The sequence below is a fragment of the Canis lupus genome, chromosome 20 (assembly GCF_048164855.1).
Source record: "Canis lupus baileyi chromosome 20, mCanLup2.hap1, whole genome shotgun sequence".
NCBI classification, from domain to species: domain Eukaryota; kingdom Metazoa; phylum Chordata; class Mammalia; order Carnivora; family Canidae; genus Canis; species Canis lupus.
Window position 1 is genome coordinate 43,478,375 of NC_132857.1, and position 25,675 is coordinate 43,504,049.

A 25,675-nucleotide genomic window follows, 5' to 3' on the forward strand; every position below is an offset into this window, starting at 1 on the left:
ACATAACTAGAAAAATGTTGCTGTAGCCAATGTCAGAGAAATTACTGCCTGTTTGTATTTTCTCTCTTCTAGGATTTTTATGGTTTCAGGTCTCACATTTAGATCTTTAATCGATCTTGAATTTATTTTTGTATATGGTGTAAGAAAGTGATCCACTTTCATTCTTTTGCATGTAGCTCTCCAGTTTTCCCAACACCATTTGTTGAAGATACTTTTTTTTCCGTGTTGCCTATTCTTGCCTCCTTTGTCCAAGATTAATTGACCATATAACTGTGGGATTTATTTCTGAGTTTTCTCTGTTCACTATTGTGATTCCTGCAGTTTTGTAATAAAACTTGAAGTCTGAAACTGATGAAACAGATTGAAGATGATACAAAGAAATGGAAAGACATTCCGTGCTCATGGATCGGAAGAACAAATATTGTTAAAATGTCTATACCAGGGACACCTGGATGGCTCAGTGGTTGAGCATATGTTGAGTGTACGCCTTGGGCTCAGGGCGTGATCCTGGAATTTCAGGATGGAGTCCCACACCAGGCTCCCTGCATGGAGCCTGCTTCTCCCTCTGCCTGTGGTTCTGCCTCTCTTTCTGTGTCTCTCATGAATAAATAAAGTCTAAAAAAAAAAAAAAAAAGTCTATACTAGCCAAAGTAATCTTCACATTTAACGTAATCCATATCAAAATACCAACAGCATTTTTCACAGAACTAGAACAAACAATCCTAAAATAGGTATGGAACCACAAAAGACACTGAATAGCCAAAGCAATCTTGAAAAAGAAAAAAACTATAGGTAATTTCCTTCTTTTTTAAGTCTAAGTAATATTCTTTTGTCTGTATATATTACATTTTGTGTATCTGTTCATCTGTTGGTGAACATTTGGGTTGTTTGTAGCTTTTGGCTACTATGAATAAGTATACAACTATCCCTTTGAGGGAAATTTCAGGTTTTTGGCATATATACCCAGAAGTAGTAATTCTGTTTCTAAGTTTTTATGGATTTGCCATATTTTTCACAGTTCCTGTACCATTTTACGTTTCTATTAACATTGCATTCTAGTTTCTCTTTTCTCCACATTCTCACCAAAACTTGTTTTTTTCTGCTTTATTTTTAAAGTCTTTTTTTTTTTTTTTTTTAAAGATTTTATTTATTTATGAGAGACACAGAGAGAGAGGCAGAGACATAGGCAGAGGGAGAAGCAGGTTCCATGCAGGGAGCCCGATGTGGGACTTGATCCCGAAACTCCAGAATCATGCCCTGAACTGAAGGCAGGCACTAAACCGCTGAGCCACCCAGGTGTCCCTTTTTCTGCTTTTTTGATAGTAGATATCCTAATACGTGTGAGATGGCTTTTATTTGCATTTCCCTAGTTTTTTGTGATAGTGAGCATCTGTTCATATGATTATTTGTCATTTGTATATCTTTGAAGAAATTTCTGTTCAGGTTCTTTGCCCATTTTTTAATGAGGATATTTGTCTTCTTATTGTTGAGTCGGAAGTGTTCTTGTTTATATCAGATTATATTAGACTTCAATTTTAAGCAATACTTTAAAAAAATAAGATTCCATTGTTTAGTGACACTTAAATGTGTTAAAATGTGCTGTACATGTAACTAGAAGCCTAAATATTGGATGCTTCACAAAGTATCCAATATATCCAAAAATATAATGAGGAACACTGGTATTTTTTCCTTAGCAATAATTGAAGCTATATCAGAAATATAGTTAGACACTATATAGTTTCAAGTTGTTTTCAGAGGACTAAGTTAGACATGAGAGAATACACATTATATCTGGTTTTTAAGAAATTAACTTCACTCTTTAGTCAGTTCTCAATAAATCAGAGTATAGTATAATTACTTGGTTGTAGCGTAAATTAGGATTGTCTTAATTGATGAAGTTGTTTTCAAGATGTATTATAAACTTCTTAGGATTTCCTAAGTTTACAGCTCAGTTTATTAAAGTTGAAAGTATCAGTAATCAGGACACCTGGGTGGTTCAGTGGTTGAATATCTCTGCCTTCGCCTCAGGCCCTGATTCCAGGGTCCTGGGATTGAGTCCAGAATCAGGCTCCTTGCAGGGAACCTGCTTCTTCCCCTGCCTGTGTCTCTGCCTCTCCCTGTGTGTCTCTCGTGAATAAATAAATAAATAAGAATCTAAAAAAAAAAAAATGAATGAATCAGTCATCTAAGGAATGCTGTTACTAAAATTCTAGTATCTATATAGCTATTTCATAAATATTTTAGACTGCACATCTGGGATAAGCTGAATATTTCTTTAAAGACTTTCATTTTTGTCTCTAGTCTTCAAAATTTTAACAGTGCTGTATAAGACATTTATATTTGAAAAGAAATTAACATTCACCAAGATACAATGAAAAAAAGTAGATGAGAAAGTTGAAAGCCAATGAACTGCCAGAAGCTTCTGAAATCTATAAGTACTCCTTTTTTCCTAAGACTAATATTTCTTTAAGAGAACCTCCACTTATATTAGTTTCCTTAGGATTTTGTAGATAGAGAGGGGCAGTTTATGACCTAAGCCATCTGATAACAGTAAAGATCCCAGGCTTTTGTTATGGCTGGTAAATATTCCTAGCAGTACCAGTAGGAATCAATCATCGTCCATGGAAAAGGCATTTTGCAGAGCAAGATCTAATTTTAAGGGGGAATCTAAGACAAAGCTATGTCCTTTCCCTTAGTATCACCTTTTTTATATCATATATTTTTGGAATATTATTATGGGTGGAATTATAACCCCACCCACAGTACAAAACTCTTACATTGAAATCCTAACCTCCGGGACCTCAGAATATAACCTTGCTTGGAAATAGAGTCATTGTAGATAATTGGTCAAGATTAAGTCCTTCTGGAGTATGATGATCCTCTAATTCAGTATAACTGATCTCCTTTAAGAAAGGTGAAATTTGGAAATAGACACTTATGCAGGTAAAACACCACGTAAACAAGAAGCCTGCCATTGAAAGTCAAGGAGAGAGTCCTGGAAAAGACCCCTCAGAAGGAACCAATCCTGCCAGCAACCTTAATTTTTGACTTGTAACTCTAGAACTATGAGACGATATATTTCTGTTGCTTAAGCTTAAGTTGTAGTATTTCATGGCAGCAGCCTCAGCAAATTAATACAAACATGAAATGGTACATGTCCATTCTATCCTAGCAAATAAACAAATGTACTCCTTTGTGCTGATGATATAACCCTGCTGTTGGATTCAACAACCAATCTAAAAAGCCAGTAGACAACCATCAAGGAAATGCAAATCAAAACCACAATGAGATACTACTTCATCCTACTGTCTATAATCAAAACACCAGATAAGAACAAATGTTATTGAAGATGTAGAGAAACTAGAATCTTATACCACCTGTGGTTATTAAAATGGCCCAGCTGCTTTGAAAAACCACCAGTTCCTCAAATAGGTAAGCATTTAAATGATTGAACATTAGTTACCATAGACCCAGGAATTCCATTGTTAGGTGTATAACCAACGGAAAAGAAAATGTAAGTTCATAGAGAATGTATACATGAATGTTCATAACATCATTATTTGTAATAGTGAAAAAAATGGAAACAACACAAATTCCTTCACCTAATAAATAAATAAACAAAATTGAAACCCTTCTAAGTAAAAGAAGACTGTCACGGAAGACCACATATTTTATGATTCCATGTATATAAGATGTCCAGAATAGGTAATCTCTGGAGACACAAAGTAAATTAGTGGTTGCCTGGGGCTGTGAGAATGGGGGGAGTTAAGAGATATTGGCTAAGGGGAAATGGTTTTTTGTTGTTGCTTTTTTTTTTTTTGGATAATGAAGATGTTCTGAAATTGTAGTAAATTTGTACAATTCTTTGAATATACTTAGAGCACTGGATTAGACACTTAAATGGGCAAATTGTTTGGTATATGAATTATATCTTGTAAAGCAGTGTTTTAAAAATCATGGTAAATCACAGTAATTTGTGGGTGGGAAGAACAATTGATTGAGTAATCATTTGTTACACGTACTGTCTTTCAGGTTCTTTATTAAATACTAGGTAGAAAAAGACAAGAGACTTATGTTCCTTCTTAGTTGTAGAGACAGAATCCTTAACAACTAAATTTAATAAAACAAAAATCAAAATTGTCATTTTGATTGAAGCAAACTCACTAGAGTTCAGAGGTGGGGGAAACTATTAAAATTCCTCTGCTTAAGTTCTCTAGATATGGGACTCCTGGGTGACTCAGCGATTGAGCGTCTGTCTTTGGCTCAGGGCATGATCCCAGAGTTCTGGGATCGAGTCCCACATCAGGCTCCCTTTGAGGTGCCTGCTTCTCCCTCTCCCTATGTCTCTGCTTTCTCTCTGTGTCTCTCGTGAACAAATAAATAAAATCTTGAAAAAAGAAAAAAAAGTTCTCTAGGTATTACAATTTTATCATTTTCCTGTATAGCTAGATAATATCTCTGTAGCTTCCTATAGAAATGTATTTTACCCTTTTAAGATGCTACAGGTTAAAGATTGAATAACATAAAACATGGACTAAAGCCTAGGCTCTAGAAAAGGCTCATACAACCTTTTTTCCTCTCTTAATCAGTGATTTAAGCCCTAAGTAGGCTCTAATTCAGAGATCCAGAACTGGGAGTCTAGGACAAGTACCCTTCTTGTCCCACTTGTTCAGCAATAGCAATTAGCAATATAATTGTCCTAATGTATTTTTTTTAATATTTTATTTATTTATTCATGAGAGAGAGAGAGAGAGAGAGAGAGAGAGAGGCAGAGGGAGAAGCAGGCTCCATGTAGGGAGCCCGATGTGGGACTCGATCCTGGGTCTCCAGGATCCCACCTTGGCTGAAGGCGGCGCTAAACTGCTGAGCCACCGGGGCTGCCCCTAAGGTGGTATTTTTTTTTGTTGGTTTACTCCTGGTTTTCTGGAAAGGATTTTGCCTTTTATTTTGTTTTTGCTTTACTAATTTATTTTATTAGTAAATAGTAAAATTTACTAACGGAATTTATCTTGTTTCTTTTTTATTTTCCTTAGTGGTTACCCTTTTTTACTGTACATATTTAACATAAATATCATTAGTGTCTTACTCTACTTCCCAAACAATACCAAGGCTCTTTGAACTCTTTATCTCTGATTAGTGTTCTGCTCCTTTAATTTTAAGCAATAGGAATACAAAGCATACCAACCTAACAAAAGGGGGATTCTGTAGAATGTCTTTTATTAGACTACAAACTTGATTCATGAGGTTCCATGAATTAGGATTCATGACCTAAGCTCCTCCCAAAGGTCTTACCTCCTAACAGCATCACATTCGGCATTAAGATTTCAACATGACTTTCCGGGGGACCATTCAGATCACAGTACTTGATAGACAGCGCTCAAGTGTTAGTCATTATTATCTTTGTTGTCAGCATTTTGTCATGTTGGAATTAGAGCTAAAGAAATGAGGGATCAGTGGTTCATTAATTAAAATTTTTTATTAAAGATTTTTGGAGCTGTAGCATTTGGACCATTTACTGGTAACATACCTTATTATTGACTGAATTATTAAGTACAGAAAATGGGGTTAAATGTAGCTTGGAGAGACTTAGGGAAGAACATTTAGTACTAAGAATTGTCAACTCTTGGAATTGGTTGTCATGGGAGATGGGAAAAATTTTATTTATCAAACCAAAGTTTATGAACATAATTTATGGTGATTTGGTCAATATTTTCTATTTTTAGGTGGCTTAAATGTATTTTGAAACCCTTCCTCATTTTGTATACTGAAAAATTGTTAATATCATAAAAAGGCAATCTTAATTTTTGTAATTTCTTTGCGAGATGTAGACTGTTAAAATTCTTTTTCAGACTTCCTAAAGTGATAACATTCAGGTATGATTAATTTTTTTTCTGTCATTTGATCTTTAGTGTGAGTTTTTAAATATTTTTCATATTTGTATAGTTTCCTATTATGCCTGAAGATTAGTTTAGGGCAGATATGCTTATTTATCTGGGTTTTTAAAAACCTACTTTGAACTATGAACTAAGTTTTTAAAGCTTGGTATGTTTGTGTAAATGGAAGTCTTTTTACCAAGTAATGAAATACTCACTTGCTAAATTAAAGGAAAAAGAAATACTCCAATTTATGTCTTTTAGTATGCCCGGTAGATATGACTGAACAATCTATAAAATATTTTGCTATCATCATGTATAATTCAGCTTGCAGCTGTTCGATAACTTCTAAATCAATTCAGTAGAAAGTGTTGAGATTTTGAAATGACCAAATTACCAAGTTTTCCCTGCAGTGATGGCATAGGACCTACTTTATTTTTATTTACAAAGTCAGTGCACGTACATATTTTTTTTTTGCAAGACCTCTGTTCTAAATCATTTAATGTTTAAAATTTCAAGTTTTTATGAATCATTAGTAACATTGTGGGCATACTAAAAATTGAAGGCTGTTTAACTAAAGAATTTAATCCAGACATGCTGCAGATGAATTTAAGTTCCTTTGTGTTTCTTAGTTCTAATTCAAACATAAAGCATTTTTACTTTACCGCCAGCTGCGATATTATGATACATTTCTTTCTAAATCAATTTTAAAACCATTTCATTAAGATTTATACTAAAAATGAAAATTATAGTTGAAATATTTAGAATTATGGAATCTTTGAGTTAGAATAAAATATGTGAGTTGTGGTGGCTACTTTGCAGTGCTTCTCCATACCAGTACAGTTCTGCTTCCTTGGACATCAGGCACACTACACTTCCGAGCCCCACTGCAGTTAGTGGTGCCACATGAGTCCATCAGAAGATGAGCAGAAGAGACTGGAGGGTAGGTGCTTGGATAGCAGAGACACTAGAGAAGGAAGCAAGAAGCCACAGGTGGAAGTAGCATGAATCTCTGAATCACCACATGGAGGGCATATAGTGTATATTTTAGGTTTTGCAGGCTACATACCATTCTTGTCAGGCATTTTTTGTCATTTGTTTTATATTATTTTCACAAATCTTTAAAAATGAAGAAGCCATGTTTGCTCAAGGGACATATGAAATGAGCTAGAGAGTCACCTGACTGGTACCAAATATGTGGTGCAAGTGAAACAGAAGTTTTTGCGTTAATCCCCTGAGTTGTAGATGTTAATTATTACAGCATAACTGACTAACGCACAGGTGATCTCATCTGATATGCTCACCCCACCAGATTCCTGAAGAATGCTTCTGACATCCAGAATCTCCATACTGCACATTCTGTAAAAGGGCCTATTTCTTTATAGTTCAACTCCACATATAAGAAACTTTTCTCTTTTTAGTAAGCCAGATCCTTAATTCCATTTTATTTATTGGTTCCACTTGTGCCTCTGGATAAAGTTTATACTTTTGGCAGCTTTTTATTATCATATGATAGTTTTCAAATCTCTCCCAGAGTGATTATTCTGAAAACAGAATAAAATATTAAATGCTTTTTAAAAATTAAACTCAGAATAAAATTATATAAACTAGAAAGTGATAAGCTGCACTTAAATTTGGGACGAAGAGTTGCATAAGTGGTAATTCGATTAGACTCCGTTCATGAGAAGAAACTGTCAACTTTGTGTAAAGCAGTAAAATGACATTTGAAAAATTAATCCAATTGTAGCCTTGGCTTTTGTTTAGTGCAGATATCTTTCTACTATAGTGACAACCAGTATAGCCACATCTATTCAATTAAAGACAACAAGTTTTAAAGGAAAAATCGACAGTCTAGAAGAATGTTCACCAGGATGGCTAGACCAAAAATCTAGAAACCATATCACAGAAAAAATTATTAAAGAAATTGGGGATATTGTTACTTCATTTTGAAGAAAAAAGGGGCCATCAGATATCATATGATGATACTCAAGTGTTTATAATGAGATCTAATGTTTTCTCTCTGTATCTTCATAGAGGCTGGCTAATGGCTGTTTGTAGGAATAAGGCATACGAGTATCCAGGGTTAGGGAGACATTAAGATATTAGATCCTCAGGGTTTATGAGCCTTAAGTACTTAGTCCAGAAGTGAATATTGGCTTTTACATTTGATCTTTCTAGCCGTCTTTGAGCATCATCCCCAGAGCTTCCATAGCATATTTAGTCATTAACTTTTTTGAAATCATAAAGCATATGGTCTGTAGTATATTACCAAAAAGTAACCCTATCAACAAATATGGTTATTATTATATGATTTACTCTTCCATCCTACCTCTTAGTAATTAAAGATCTTGTGGTGGTGTTGTTTTTTGATGTTGTCATCGTCTTTTTAAAGCCAAGTGCGTTTAATAAAGTATAAATTTGGCTGGAAAAAAATCACCTATAGGGAAGGTAAATTTCACATTTCATCTGCAATAAGTATTTACTATTCATTTAATTTCTTGAGATAAATGAGCTCTTCCTTCCTTTTATCTCCTACCTTTCCATTTACTGTTAGCTTGGTATCTAGGGTGACCACAGGTACCAGTTTACACCTGTTGCCTTGTGAAAAATAATGTGCCCTCTTTGACTCACCTTAGTCTGGACAAAAAATTATATTGTCATCCTCTCTGTTGTTCGCTTATGGCCATGATTGGCAGAAATATCTTGATTCAGGTGTTTGGGATTTTTTTTGACCGATAACTTGATTCCTTTTTTATCCCTTACAACAGCAAGTAGTCTACAGGATGGTACTTGGGTACCCTGAAATTCTTAGCAAGGGGAATAATTCAGGAATGTATATGTCATCACTGTGTAGGGGTCATATAATGTAATTTTTGTTCATGCACCACCAAAGTATTAGAATTGCCTTTTCATTTAAAAAAAAAAAAAAAAGGAAAAATCTCTCTGCTCTGAAGGATTTGGTACATTTTCTTGTTTTCTGAGAATGAAAACTGCATGTCTGCCTTGTTCCGCTTTTGCTACTTTAACACTCAGACTCCGATTAATCCTCAGATATTTGTATTAGCTATTTTGATAATAAACCTATGTCTTCCTTTCTGTAAGTGATTTTATGGTAACTTCTTGTCACTTTAGAAGCCATCTTAAATTTTGGGCAAGGTAATTCATATAAAATCATAACCTTTCAGCGCTTAATAAGTGTTAGCCATTATTATTTTTGAAATAAACTGAAGCTTAGTGGAGAAAGTACCCAAAACTGAGTGGAATACTTTTATAACCCTGGTACAGAGAACAAAGACCAGTCACTCAAAATAAGCTAGCTACACAGTACTAGCCTTTAAAGTTAGCTTTAATTCTTACAATTTGGCTCTTTATTATATATTGTCCTGTAAATTTTGTATCTCTACCTCAGCCTTCAGGTAATCATGGCCAATTGCTTACTTCATGCATCCTTTTTTGAGAGGAGAATAAGGTCCATCTGAAAGAGCCACATTTCCCACAAGTATAGATACTAGCATGGAGATTTTTATAAACAAATAGTAATACACATTTTAAAAGACAAAATATAAATCAACCAAAATGATGAAAATTAGCCACTAATAAAGTATTATTAAGCAAAGAAAACCACTGTTAACATTTGGCATATATCCTTCAAGACTTTGAAAAATGTATTTCTTGCATCTCCTGGCCAAATAGTTATGACTAAATTAATAGGTATTTCCTTTTTTGGTTTTTTTTTTTTAGATTTTATTTATTCATTCATGAGACACACAGAGAGGGTTCCCTTTTTTATTTTAACAAAAAATCAGATCATTCTGTACATACTATTTTGTGGTCTGGTTTTTTTCTTTCACCTAAATATCTTCATTATCTTAGATGCCAAAAAAGGAATTTCTGCAGCTTATCAAGTGTATTTCCATTTACTCAGCCAATGCTGTAGTCACTTTAGAAGCCATCTATGTGGCTTTTCAGTTTTTCTAACTGTGCTTTGGTACATGTTGTAATTTTTTCTTTTGGATTGAATTCCTCCAAGTAGTCTTCTTGGATCAAAGGATATGTACAATATAATGCTTTTGATATATATTACTAAATTGGACCTCCAAAGCTTTTGGACCATTTTTCATTCCCACAAACAGTGTATGAAAATGCCCATTTTTCTGGGCCCTCCATGCACTTAGCAGAGTTCTCTTCTGTCCTTGCCAGTGAAAAATGCTATCCTATAAAATTGTGCTTTTCTTTAATCAGAAATCTTTAATTTCTTTTCTGTGAAATACCTATTTATTACTTTGCCTATTTTTCACAGGTATGTTCTTCTTTTTCTTCTTTATTTGCAAAATTAAAAGTATCCTTTAACAGTAGTTATTAAATTTTTGTTACTGGAAATTCTTGCACAGAGCTAACTGAAGATTCTTTGCAGTTTCAACAATAAGAATAAAGTACTGCTTTGTGCAATGAAATGATATGTTTGAAATTTAAATGCAGATTCACATATAGTGAAATTGAAAACTTTCCTAAATAATTTATGATTCAGATATCACTCTTGAATTTCATTTCTCTGAAAGGTTCTTCTCAAGAACTATTCCCCTTTAGCTTCTTAGAACTACTTTCTTCAGCAACTACTTTACCTTACCATTTAAGTAAGTGGAATGCTAGATTTTTTTTTTTTCTGTTTTTGTAAACTTGGTAGTTGCTTTGGAATCCTGATCTTGAATATGTGTAAAACTCTTGATATTATTTTACCTGCTCCCTTCATAGAAAAAGCATGAGTTAGGGGTAAGAGTGGGATTGCCAACAGACATTAAAAGATATCATTTATGTTGATGGATTTTCACAACTATGGTGTTTGGGGCCTCAACTTCGAAAACTCAGAAATTTTGTTTTTGTTTACTCACAGAAAGTAAAGCAGGTACTCAGGTCATATATGTTAATAAAGTTTACAGATTGAGTAAATCCAGATGTCAAATTATTAATTGATTGTGAGAGTTGAGTGTTGCTTTAGTCAGCATTACCTGTGCATTCTCTCCAGGGTAAGCTGCATGGACTGGCCAAATTATAATTAGAAAGCTGTTTGGCGACCAGAGTTCAGATTAAAGTGAATTGATTGGTGGATTGCCTCACATGAATATACCTGTTCTAGGAAAGGAAACATGTAGGCCCGGACGAAATGATTTCTCCCTTGTTGGTATTGGTACTTCTGACTTCATACTTCTTTCAAGATCAGGTTCTCAACTTCTTAAAGTATAAAAGAATTTTTTAGTTTCTTTTTTTTTTTTAATTTTTATTTATTTATGATAGAGAGAGAGAGAGAGAGAGAGAGGCAGAGACACAGGCAGAGGGAGAAGCAGGCTCCATGCACCGGGAGCCCGATGTGGGATTCGATCCCGGGTCTCCAGGATCGCGCCCTGGGCCAAAGGCAGGCGCCAAACTGCTGCGCCACCCAGGGATCCCTCTTTTTAGTTTCTAAAAGGTCAGTAGTAAAGTGCTCAAGATATAGACCTAGCTGTAATTCAGTAGTCTACAGTTTGTGGTCTGGTAATCCCTGCTCTAACTAACAATCCTGCTTCTCTTTATAGACTTGGTCAGTTAAGGTCCAATATAATTAATTAGTACTCACTCCTTGAGATTATATACCCAGGTACTTTGGATGTTGTTAAACTCTGGAGTCCTATTTAGAGTGACTTGATTTATTCCCAAAGACAAACAATTACATTGTGTCTATCCATGCACATACATACATAATTTGCTTTTGACTTAAACAGTGTAATCTTTTTATTACTGCAAGGAGAGGATTAGGGTCTCCCTGCTTGCCTGTAGTACTGCCAAGAATGGTGAAGCTGATAATACCAGCAAAGCAGGGTGTATCAAAATACAGCTATCATATCTGCCCTTTAAAAAATTTAACTCTTCCTATTTTTAATTAATTAAAATGACATAGTATTCATAACAGCTCCTTTCGTTGAAGGGCTAAACCATGCCTAAGAATCATCTACTATTCTCATTTCAGAGTTTATTTCTCTGTGTAGGGTTTTTTTTTTTTTTCTTCTTTTTATTTTTCTTCTCTTTTTAAATTAGTTTTTTCACTAAAAGAACTCCTATTGAAAAGGTGAATATTGGATGACCTGTTAGAGAAGAGTGGACAGATAAAGAGCTATCACTTTGCTGCTAAGGGAACAGTTTCCACATAGGGAACCTCAGGTAGATAAGAGGTCCAATAGTTTGGTTCTGGGATTTCTCTGCCATGAAGCCAAAGAATGTGCAAAAGGACATCACAGAGAAGACTTCTTGCTCCCCCACCTCCACCCCAGGGAATCATGATCTTAGCAAACCTCAACTCTATAAAACAAATTACTCAAGCCAGAAACTGAAGCATCACTTTTATTTTCTCTTTCTCCCTGCAATCCAGTCACTCACCATGTCCACAAATTTTACCATGGATGCTGTTGTGTTTTTTCCACTGGCTTTCTATTCTGTAGTATATGGACCAGATTTGCCCTACTCCATACCACAAAAAGGAAACAAGAATAGATGGTAATGTTTGCTAGTTTAAACCATTTAAGAATGTAGAAGACATTTAAAAATTACACAATCACAGAGAAATAGGTGATATACCAAAGTGATTAAGCACATGGACTCTACAGCTAGACTAATCATTTCAAATCCTTGCTTTACCATTCACTGGTTGTGTGACCTTGGGCAAACCTAAACCTACCTACCTTATATCTACCTGTGTCTCACTTTTCTCAGCTGTAATATAAGGATACTTGTATCACTTGCTTCATAGAGAATGCTTAGAACCTACCTGTCACATAATAAGCCCTTTCTAAGTGTCAGCTCATGGTCCTTTTCTTATTTTGTCCAAGAATTAGAATAATCTGTTCTTCAGCTAATAAATTTGGTTTATTTTATTTTATTTATTTATTCATGAGAGACACAGAAAAGGCAGAGACATAGGCAGAGGAGGGGGAGCAGGCTCCATGCAGGGAGCCCGATGTGGGACTCAATCCCTGGACCTCGGGGATCACACCCTGAGCCAAAGGCAGATGCTCAACCGCTGAGCCACCTAGGCATCCCTCAGCTAGTAAATTTGAATCTATTAATCATCAGTTGCCTTTTTTTTTTTTTTAGGTAGAGTATTCAGGGTGAGTCATTTTAAAATTTAAGCAACTGAATTATCCTTAACCTGTGTCACTTAAGTTTCTCTTCCACTCATCTCTGGATTAATTCTGTGGTTGTTATTTGATATATAAGTTAAATAATCTGGATATTGAATGTTGTGTCCAATTGTAAAGCATCTTATGTGTCTCTGTGATTTAGGAATGCATAAGCAGGGACACCTGAGTGGCTCAGTGGTTGAGTGTCTGCCTTCAGCTCAGGACATGATCCCAGAATGCCAGAAGAGTACCACATTAGGCTCCCCCAGGGGAACCTGCTTCTCCCTCTGCCTATGTCTTGCCTTTCTCTCTGTGTCTCTCATGAATAAATAAATCTTAAAAAAAAAATCATACATAAGCAAATAATGCCTCAGCCCATGTGCTAGGCAAAAAAGAAAATAATAATAATCTTTCTTTTGTTTGTGGTTAGGTGATTAGATGGCTACATTTTAACTGGTTACTTTTAGCCTCTCAAATTTATGTTGTGTATAACTTAATTTTGTCAGATAAAAGGGGATGATCAACAACAGGAAAACTGATTCATAAACCAAATGGACAGAGAAGTTATTTGCAAAAATATACATATATTATACATTTATAATATTTATAATATTATAAATATTATATTTATTATTATATATATTATAAATGTATAATATATATATAATATGCATCCCACACGTCATGCAAGAATAAGAATTAGTTTCCCCTAGGGCACCTGTGGGGCTCAGTCAGTTAAGCATCCAGCTCTTGATTTCAGACTCTGGTCATGATATCAGAGTTAATGAATTCCAACTGCACATCAGATTTGGCACTCTGCATGGAGACTGTTGAGGATTCTCTCTTCCTCTTCCTTCTTCCCTCCCTTTCTAAAAAAGAAAAAAAAAATCAGTTTCCTCTTACAGCTATCCAGTTGTCCCAAAATTGTAGAAATAGCATGATGAGAAGAATGAAATTAATTCTTACATTGCTGTTGAGATGTACAAAAGCTTTTCAACAGTATTTACCAGAGGCCTTGTTACTCTTGCATGGCATTGGATACACGTTTTCATTATTCTTCGTCCTTTGGTCTTTGATTAGGCTTTGCTATCTCATTTTCAAACTATTATTTTTAGAGATTTATTTATTTTAAGAGACAGAATCTCAAGCAGACGTCCTGCTGCACGCAGAGCTCTATCTCACAACCCCAAGGTCATGACCTGAGATGAAATCAAATCAGGTGCTTAAACCATCTGAGCCACCTGGGTACCCTTCAAAACTATATTTGATGTGTGTCTTTTGTGACCAAATTTCCTTTAGGAAGACTTGTTTAGGCAATGACTTTATCAAGAACTAACCCTTGGAAGAGTCAATATATACCTTATTAGCATTCTTTGACTCATTTCTCTTGAGCCGAAAGAAGACTATACCTTGTTCTTTAACACATGTTCACACTACCAGAATTCTTAGAATTGATACGTATTTTTAGTTAATAAGTAGTATAAAATGTTTGTTGGTAATTGTTTTTCAAATGCATCAAATGAAGATAAATTGGATTTTGACATATTAAAAAGTTTTGTGTTTCAAAGGACATCGTTAAGAAAGTGAAAAAACAACCCATAGAAAAGGCTAAAATATTTAAAAATATTTATCTCATAAGGGACTTTTGTGTGGAAAATGGATAAAGAACTCTTATGACTCAGTAGTAAAGACACATAATCTAATTTTTAAATGAGCAAATGATCTGAATAGACATTTCTCCAAAGAAGATATACTATGGCCAATAAGCACCTGGCAAGGTAACCAACATTATTAGCCATCAAGGGAAATACACATTACAATTACAGCGAGATACCACTTTATACCCACTGAGATGGCTGTAATCAGAAAGACAGATAATAAATGTTGGCAGTGGTAGAGTGAAATTGGAACTCCTATACTGCTAGCGGAGATATAAAACTGTACAGCCACTTGGGAAAGTAGAGTGCCCTTTGACCCAATAATTTGACTCCTAGATATATAGCCTATAGAAATGAAAACATATGTCCACTCAAAAACTTGTATCTGAATGTTCATAACAGCATAGTAATGATAACCAAAAGATGGAAACAACTCCCAAATGCCTATCAGCTACAAATGACAATTTATATGAAATGTCCAGAATAGGGAAATCTGTAGAAACAATAGATGAGTGTTTATTTAGTGTTGGAAATGGTTTGTAGGGATTAGAAGATAATAGTTAAACTATACAGGGTTTCTTTATGGGGCCGTGAAAATGTTCTAAAGTTGATTGTGGTGATAGTTAATTCTGTGAATATTCTAAGAATTATTGAATTATATACCTTAAATGGGCAGGTAGTACGGTATGTGAATTCTATCTCAGTAAAGCTATAACAAAAAGTAAATGTCAGGAGGGCTTCTGCTGAAGACAGTGCTGGCCATCTAGCTACTGTCTCCCAATTTTCCTTGAAAAAAATAAAGAATGAGAAAAACTTGTAGACATAGTATAATTTGAGAGAATATAAAACCTCAAAATAACTTTAAAAAGAAAAAATACCAAATCTAGCATATGATCTCTCACATTCACTCCATTCCTGCCTGCCACACAACATTTTGTGGCAAAGAAATACAAAAAAAAAAAAAAAAAAAAAGACAAAAGAGAAAGGGCAAAATAATGGAGGGGAAAACTAAGCTTGATCTAAACACTTGGCCAGAAAGATTAAGTGCACCCTAAAAATTCTAAGAGAAAAAGGATTCAGAGTAGGGAAGGGTCTTTAAAAATGCAATTTGAAGAGGCGCCTTTCAAAATGTCTAGTTTCAGGGGAGGAAAAAGAGGACAAAAGGGAGATAGCTGCTTTGGCTTTTGGGTGATGAAGAAAAGAGGAAAGCAAAAGCAGGATATTCAGAATCCAGCAAGACAAAGGGAACTTCAAAACTGCAGGGTTCATAACCAACTTCTCCCCCTAGAACAAAACAAACAATTGGCTGAAATATCTGGAATTTGCAGTATTGACAGAAGAGGGCACCATTAAAATAGTTAATCTGTAAATCATCCCAATAAAATAGTGATCAAATGAAAATTCACAGCAGTAAACAGATGTATCTGTAAAAATGAAAATAAGTGAATTCAGTTTCCAGCTCAAAACAAAATCTAGAGAAACAACAGCAGAGTAAGCCTAAAGAGAGCACTGGAAGGAAATAACAAAGATAAAAGAGAAATTAATGTGGTAAAGAACAGAAAAACAGTAGGCCTAATTAATATACATAATGAATTTCTTTTGAATTACCAAAATAGACATTAGTAGCTAACTTGATCATGTAGAATAAAGCAAAAATATGCAAATTAAGATAAGGGTGAAAATAACCATTGAAAACAATTTTTTTAATTTTAAAATTCATAAGATACTACTTAACAGACCTCACAGCAATTAATTTAAAAACCTAGATGAATAATTTCCTAGGGAAATACAGATTACCAAAATTGAGTGAAAAATTACAAACAGACCAATTTCCACAGAAGAAATTATGTTAAGAAATTACTCCACCAAAAAGCATCACTAAAAAGCCAATGATTTCATAGAGGATTTCTACTGAACCTTCAAAGGCCATTTTATTTCTACTGCTATATATATTGTTCCTGAGCACTGAAAATTATAGAAAATTTCCTAATTCTTTTCATGGAGCAAATGTAGTGATACTTAACCTAATGAGAACAGTAAAAAATAAAAAGTACTACAAACCAGTATCCCTTATGAATATCAATACAAAAATACTAAATCATATCATTGTTATTAGTAAGTAATATGCTATGTTCATCTGAAATTTATTCTTTCCAAGAATGCAGAGATGGTTTCAGTATTAGGATATCTTTTTTTTTTTTTTTTTTTTTTTTAAGATTTTATTTATTTATTCATGGGAGACACCGAGAGAGAGAGGCAGAGACACAGGCAGAGGGAAAAACAGGCTACATGCGGGGAGCCCGACATGGGACTTGATCCCTGTTCTCCAGGATCAGGCCCTGGGCTGAAGGTGGCACTAAACTGCTGAGTCACCTGGGCTGCCTAGGATATCTATTAATATGTTACTCCATGTTAATAGATTTGGGAAGAAAAATCATTTATTTCCATAGATGCTGAAAGAGCTTCCAAAAAAATTCCGCTATACATGATAACACACATATGCACTCAAGGAAATAGAAATTGTAGGATACTTTTTTTAATAATACCAAAACAAGGGCAGCGTGGGTGGCTCAGCGGAGAAATTAAGAAATTAATCAGAGACATGAGAATGGGTAAAGTAAAAAGAAGTAAAATTATTTCTTTGCATATACATGGTAGTATAGCTAGAAAATATTCGAGGATCACTGGTAAAACTAAATCAAAAGAATTCAATAAGGTAGCAGTATATAGAATTAGCTTGGCCTCATATACACAATTACCAATTAATACTCATAGTAGTAGTGAAAACCTCATTTACAATAGCAGCAAAGAAAATGAAATACTTAGGAATAAACTTGAAAGAATTGTGCAAGACCTATATGAGAATAATTTCCTACATTTTTGAAGGCCAGTGGTAGACTTGAATAGGATGATTGCATTATAATTTCTAAAATAAATGCAATCCCACAAAAAAGCACCAAGAAACTTCTTATTAATGAAGATAGACTCACTGGTATTCAGTTATATGGAAAAACAAACATACAAGAATAGCCAGAAAGAAACTAAAAAAGGAAAAACTTCCAGGAGGGACTTCTACCAGACATTAAAACATGTGCTGTACAACCTCTACCCTTTAAAAAAAGGGTCCTATTGCCACACGAATAAAATAGAGCAATGAAATAGCTTAGAAACAAACCAAAGTACAAGTAGAAATAATAAAGGTGGCATTTTATATCACTCAGGTGAAGAAGAACTTCTTAAATGGTATCAGGATATCTGGGTAGCTGTTTGGAAAGAGATAAAATTAGATCAGCATTTTGCACAAGAATAGACTCAGCATGAAAGTGTGTATACACAGATGTTCATAGCATTATTCATAGTATCCAAAAGGTGGAAGCAACACAGATGTCTATCACTTGACAAGTGGTTAAACAAAATATGATCTAGCCATACAATGAAATATTATATGGCAATAGAAGGTGCTGATACATACATACTACAATGTGGAAGAAACTTGAAACCATGCTAAGTGAAAGAAGGAATCAGAAAGGCCACAGATTGTATTATTGTTCTATTTACATGAATTCTTCATAACAAGCAAATTATAGCAACAGAGTGTAGGTGAGTAGTTGCTAGGGGTTGAGGGAATTTGAGATAAAGGGGAGTGACTGCTAAAAAGATGCAGAGTTTTTTCTTTGCAGTGATGAAAATATTCTAAAGTTGGTAGTGGTGGTGGTTGTACAACTCTGAATATACTGAAAAACATTAAATACTTTAAATGAATGAATTGTATGACCTATAAACTAAAGCTGTTACCAGGGATCCCTGGGTGGCTCAGCGGTTTAGCACCTGCTTTCAGCCCAGGGTGAAATATTATATGGCAATAGAAGGTGCTGATACATACATATTACCTGGAGACCTGGGATCGAGGCTCCCTACATGGAGCCTGCTTCTCTCTCACTGCCTGTGTCTCTGCCTCTCTCTCTCTCTCTCTGTGTCATTCATGAATAAATAAAATCTTTAAAAATTAATAAATAAAGCTGTTACCAAAATAATAGACTTCAAACAGATAAATTTTTCAAGAGAGAAAGACCAAGACAGAGATCATACCACTATTGGAAGAAAATGGGTTTAACGGTTGTGTATGGAAAGATTTTCTTGCTTTGACTCAAAAAGATCAGAAGAAGTAAAAGATTGATAAACTGGACTTCATAAAAATAAGACAATTTTGCATGGCAAAAACCACTATTAGAAAAGTTGAAAGACCGTTGACAAATTAGGGGAAAATATTGTCAACATATACAGACAAAAGCCTAGTAAAGGCTTTTTATTTATTTTGTTTTTTAAGATTTATTTATTTGAGAGAGAGAGCGCACAAGTGTGCATGGGCTTGGAAGGAGGGGTGATAGGCAGAGGAGGAAGGGGAAAGAGTCCCAAGCAGACTGAGCAAGGAGCCTCATGTGGGGTTCGATCTTATGACCCTAAGCTCACAACCTGAGTAGAAACCAGTCTGGCACTCAGCTGACTGACTGTACCACACATCTGCCCTATGAACTCTTAATAATTAAAGGCCAAAAAATATATTGAGAGACAAAGGACCAAAGACATGATGGAAAAATGGGGGAAAGACATAGACAACTCACAGTGTTATGACCCTTAAATTTAAGTTTTTATTGGGATGCCTGGGTGCTCAGTGCTTGAGCATCTGCCTTCAGCTCAGGGTGTGATTGATCCTGGAGTCTCGGGATCAAGTGCCACATCAGGCTCCCTGCATGGAGCCTACTTCTCTCTCTGCCTATGTCTCTGCCTCTCTCTGTGTGTCTCATGAATAAATAAATAAAATCTTTTATAAAAATGAAGTATTTATTTGTGTATGTATGTATTTATTTATTTGAGTGAGAACAGGAAGAAACAGACTCCTCATCAAGCAGGAAGCCCAATGCGGGACTCAACCCCAGGACCCCAAGATGACAACCCCAGCTGAAGGCAGATTCTCCTTTTTTTTTTTTTTTTTTAAGATTTTATTTATTTATTCATGAGAAACAGAATGAGAGAGAGAAGCAGAGACACAGGCAGAGGTAGAAGCAGGCTCTATGCAGGGAGCCTGACACGAGACTCGATCCTGGGTCTCCAGGATCACACCCTGGGCCGAAGGCAGGCGCTAAACCGCTGAGCCACCCAGGGATTCCAGTACTGATGAAAATTAAAAAGTGAGAGCATATTCTCTGTAAGACTATTGGGAAGTAGGCACACTTCTTACATGCTGCTCGTGGAAATGCAAAGTGGCATCGCCCAACTTCTGGAGAGCAGTTGGCAATTCCTAATAAATAAATAACACATGCACTTAAAAATTTTTTTTATTTAGGGCAGCCTGCAGCCCAGGGTGTGATCCTGGAGACCTGGGATCGAGTCCCATGTCAGGCTCCCTGCATGGAGCCTGCTTCTCCCTCTGCCTTTGTCTCTGCCCCTCTCTCTGTTTGTGTGTCTCTCATGCATAAATAAATAAAGTCTTAAAAATACTTTTTTTTTTTTAAATCTCTACGTTCGGCTTGGGACTTGAGCTCACAACTCCAAGATCAAAAATCTCTTGCGTCTCCAACTGAGCCAGTCACAGGCCCCTTAACGTGTGCACTTCTGAGACAGTAGTCCCACTTGTAGGGATTGTCTGTAAAGATAACCCTTCCATATGCACAAGGTTGTTCATTTTAGGAGTGTTTTAGTTGCAAAATATTGAAATGTCCATACAGGAGAATGACTGAATCAATTATGGTAAAGCTACACAATAGAATAGTAGGTAGCTGTAAGAAAGAATTAGGAGTATCTGAACTGTTATGGTGCAATTAAGTGAAAAGAATAAAGTACAGAAATACCTATGTATTATGCTAGTCTTTGTGTAAGATGGCAGATATATACACATGTATCTGTGCACAAATATACATGTATTTGTGCAAAAAAATATAAGAATGATAAAATAATGAAATTGGTTTCCTATGGGGAATGGGTGGGAATGTGGTAGAAAGGTTGGGGATAGTGGGAATGAGTTATTTAGGATGAGAAGGAAGCAACACGTCTCCAACTATACTTTTCTGTATGTCTTAGAACTTTGGTGATTTTTCACATGCCTCCAAAAATAAAAATCAACCCAATGTGTGTGTTTGGGCAGGCGGGGTGGGGTGTGGAAATGGGGATTCCAAAATAGAATACAAATCCTAGCAAATGAATTTAACTGTATTACAAATGAATAACATAAGTACACTGACTTGGGCAGGGCAGAAAGGAATTAAGAAAGTTTGAAAAATAGAACTTTATATACTCTAAAGACAAAAAGAACAAATATGCTCTGTGGAGTAAATGTTTTTCCCACAGAGGTATTGGTTAGGGGTTCTGAAACTATCTTTTGTGTATACTGAGTTTTGAACAACTAAGTGAATAAATAACAAAAGTATGATTTCTTATTGTTGGATAAAGGAATAGTCTAGGATGAACTCTGTTTTCTTTCACTGGAATTGGACATATCCATATGAACCCATGAGTGAATGCATATACAAATGCAGATATACAAAAGTAAATATAAATGTATGAATGTGTACATCCTAGCTTTCTCTTGAGAGGGACAAAAAGCACTGAAACCCTAGTCATAGCACATGAGTGTCCAGATTCTCTCTAAATACCATTTCCAGAAAAAAAGGAAGCATGGATCCTTAGAGAAATGGTTTTATATGAGTCTAAGACCCAGAAAATACAAAATGAGCCTGCAACATCATGTGGTACCAGAAAGTAATTTTTAAAATAAGGGTATTACATTATAATCCACAGAATAAAATACTTATTCAGATATTCATACATATAAAAAAAAAACATAAAGGGGGAGAAGGGATAGTACTTTCTTACAGTGGAATTCCAATAAGTATAAAAGAGGGAAATGAAAATCATCCTTCGGCAAATAGCATTGTAATAATTATTGCATGCAAGAAGGATAAGTGGATGCTAAAATTAGCAAAACTATGAGAAACAAGATGTTTTCAAAGTCACAGAATGCCTTCCCACAAGATACTTAATAGTTACAAAGCAGAAAGCAACTGTGTAGTAAAACATGGCAGACACCACCTTAATTAAGTAATCAAGGTAAAAGTCAGGAGTTTTAAGACAACATGGCTGCACCACGTATACCCTGATAATGCACTGAGAAGGGTGTAATTTCACTTCTCTGGTATTGTTGCCAAGAATTCATTATCTTAATTTAATCTTCTAATGAGAAAACATAAGGCAAACCTAAATTGACATTCTGTAAAATAACTGGGTGCCTTTAAGGTGTAAAGGTCATGAAAGACAAAGCCCAAGGAACTGTCACAGATTGAAGGGAGAGGAAGCAGATAAGACAGCTGAATGCAGTGTGAGAACCTGGATTGGATCCTAGATCAGAAAAAGGTATTAAAAGGCTATTAGAAACTGGAGAATTCATTTGCTTCAAGAATTTGATTAAGGTCAGATTTAGTTTATAATATTCTATCGATGTTAATTTTTTGACTTCAGTAATTGTACTATCATTATGTAACATGTTATCATTAGGAGAAGTTGACTGAAGTATATACAGGTGCTCTGCTATTTTTACAACTTTTCTCCCAAGCCTAAAATTATTTCCAAATAAAACATTTTTTTAAAAAACCAGTTAGGGCTTGAGATACAGGTACTTTCTGCTACCTGACCTCTTATTACCTGAACTCGGAAACCAGATAAATTTTGACAAAACAGTAGCCTCGCTGTCAGAACTCTCACTGTTTGAAATAAGGCTGAATAGATTCACAAAATATGTGTATTTAATATTGATATTGATGTTGCACTATTATTGATACTTGGTCTAAATAGAATTCATTTTTATTTCCCAGGGGTCAACCTTCAACTCCTTGCTTATTCTCTCTATACTCTCTCTTAGAGGGCTCATCCATTTATTTGGCATCAGCTGTCACCCTTTAATTGAAAAATCTGTTCATGTCACCAACTTGATTGTCTTCATTGTCTCCCTAATTAGTCACAGTGAGAGTTCTAGCTCTTAAACTTCACTCACAAGGCCTTGCCTGTTTTGCTCCAACTTAATCTTCAGCCTCATTTTTAAAACTCTTACCCTTCCTTAAGCTTGAAGTTCTTGCTTTGCTGAGCTACTCTCATTTCACCAAATTTACTCATCCTATGCCTTTTGACTCCTGCTCATATTGTTTCTTCTCCCCCAGATCCTTCACTGGCCCAGTAGATGCTTCCATAGTGTCATTTAGCTCCCCTGTTGTAGCACTTACCATACTATTATAATAATGTTCATATCTCTCACCAGACTATGTGTGGTATGAAGAATAAATTAGAGGGACGCCTGGGTGGCTCAGCAGTTGAGTGTCTCTTTGGCTCCAGGCGTGATCCCAGGGTCCGGCATTGAGTCCCGAATTGGGCTCCCTGTGAGGAGCCTGCTTCTCCCTCTCCCTGTGTCTCTGCCTTTCTCTGTGTATCTCATGAATAAATAAATAAAATCTTAAAAAAAAAGAAGAAGAAGAAATTGATAAATTGGAAAGGGACATGGAGAGACACCATTTAGAAGCCTGGGGGCGGGGGGGGCAGCCCTGGTGGCTCAGTGGTTTAGCGCCACTTGCAGCTTGGGGTGTGATCCTGGAGACCCGGGATCGAGTCCCATGTCGGGCTCCCTGCATGGAGCCTGCCTCTCCCTCTGCCTGTGTCTCTGCCTCTCTCTCTCTGTCTCTCTCTATGAAGAAATAAATAAAATATTTTTTTAAAAAAGAAGCCTCTTGGGGAAATTCATGCAGGAAGGAAATAATGGTAATGCAATGGAATCCAAACATTTAGAAAAAAGTTTGTAAGACCCTTGAGGGCAAGTGTGTCCTGTTTGCCATTAGATCCATAGCTCATGAATACTTCTTTAAAGTCATGAATCCAATTCCTGTCTGGAACATTTCTCTTTACTTTTACCTGTCTCAATGCCTTACTTCTGTAATAATTACCTGTGAAAGTCTCTGAGTTTGGCACTTTAGATAGCCCATTGGTTGTAAAATACTGATTCACCTGACTGGGGAATATCTTACTACTCTAGAATCTCCTCTGTGTGACATGTTGAAGAGGATGATTGAGCTTGTTTATTTGCTCCCTTGCTAATTTGTTTACTTGATTTTCATAGGGATGAGCTTGGGTAGATGAGACATTAGTGATTCTGCCCCATGCCAAATGTCCTACGTATTATAGTAGCATCAACGTCCTTTCAGTTACCCAGTTTTAAAGTGTTTGGGAGATCGTTGCCCTAAATTTTTTCTCATTTCATCAGTTGTCCATAACTTGCCAAGTTTTGCCTGGATGTATCTCCACTGCCTTCATTTTTCTTTCCTTAGTAGCACTCATCTGCAACTGTAGTTATCTTATATCTAGATTATAAGAATCTCCCAGTTTACATTATTACTTCCTTTGCCTCATTATCCTCAACTTAGATTCACAGTTATTTTGACTTTAAGCTTTGACACTGAATTATCTCAGTGATTTGAACTTTTCCACAGAATGGAATGTGGTAAATGAGATAATAGATGAATGCCTTGTAAATATATATCCCTTAGCTCTTGATTTATTTCTCTTTAAAATTTTTTCCATTTTAAACTCTAATGTTTGATTTTTAAGGTCTTTCATAATTGAACCAATGTTTTTTTAGCCTTAATTTCTACATAGAAAGAGAATCATGTACTAATCAAGAGTAAAGGCTGTAGAATTTAAACCAGCCTCACATCTTGGGTATGACACTATCCAAGACAAATCACTTAATCTGTTTGTACCACTGACTTTTCAACTTTAAAATAGGGCTAATAATGTCTCCTTTAGGGTTATTATCATGAGGTCTAATTAAATTAATATTTGCAAACTGCTTGTACCTGGCATACTACATTTGTCACATTTTTTCCAATTTTGGTAGCAAATAGAAGTGTATTGACATTAATCTTAACGTGATCATTACTGAAGCATTCAATACATGTTGTGTATTTTTGTATTACATTAATACATATGTATTAATTGGACAGGAAACACTAAGGCATGCAGTAGTTTCACTTTGGGGAAGGAAATATCAGGTTCAGCATATGTTAAAAATGCTACATGGCATCTAAATGTAAGTAATAAGCCAGCTGGAGACTCGTTGGGACAGGACATGGGAAAAGCAATCAAGGAGAGAACCTAATGGTTCACAAGATGAAAGAAATCCATCCCATGAGGGACATAATCCCTGCATGTTTATATTATCTACCTTTGCAATTTATCAAATCCACTGAGAGCAAAGAAGCCAGCAGATTAGGCCAGATTAATGTTGGGCCATTTGTAAGCAATGTGTGACAGAAAGTTGTTATAAAAATTTGATTAATGGGGCACCTGCGTGGCTCAGTCAATTAAGCATCCAATTCTTGATTTTGTCTCGGATGATGATTAGGGGGTACTGGGATTGAGCCCTACTTCAGGCTCTGCAGGGAGCCTGCTTAGGAGTTCTCTCCCTCTCTCCCTCTTTCTTTCTCTCTCTCTTTGTCTCCGCCTCTTTTGCCCCTCCCCTGCTCACACACACATCCTCTCTCAAATAAATAAATAAATCTTTTTTAAAAATCTGATTAGCTAGTTTATGCTACTATCCAGTTTACAGTGAGACAGGCAATCATCATGTCACTTCACTCCTGAGGTTCAGTTCCCCAACTAAAAAATAAGGTGGGGACTAGATAAGAGTGTTCCTGAGGTCCATTGCAAATGTATAAAATTCTATTAGTTATTTCATTAATCAATGAAAGCATTTTACTAAAGATGTATAATATAAATAGAAGTGTCTTGACCAAACCAAGACTCAAGATTATTGTACTTTTGTTGTTTATTGACAGTTGGAAATAAGTGTTCCTTATTGAGGGGGCTATTCTGGCTGAAAAATAAAAATAGGCCACAGGAAATTAATTTCTTCTTTTTATGTTGCTGTAATTTCATTTTCAGTACAAGTAGCAGAATCTTA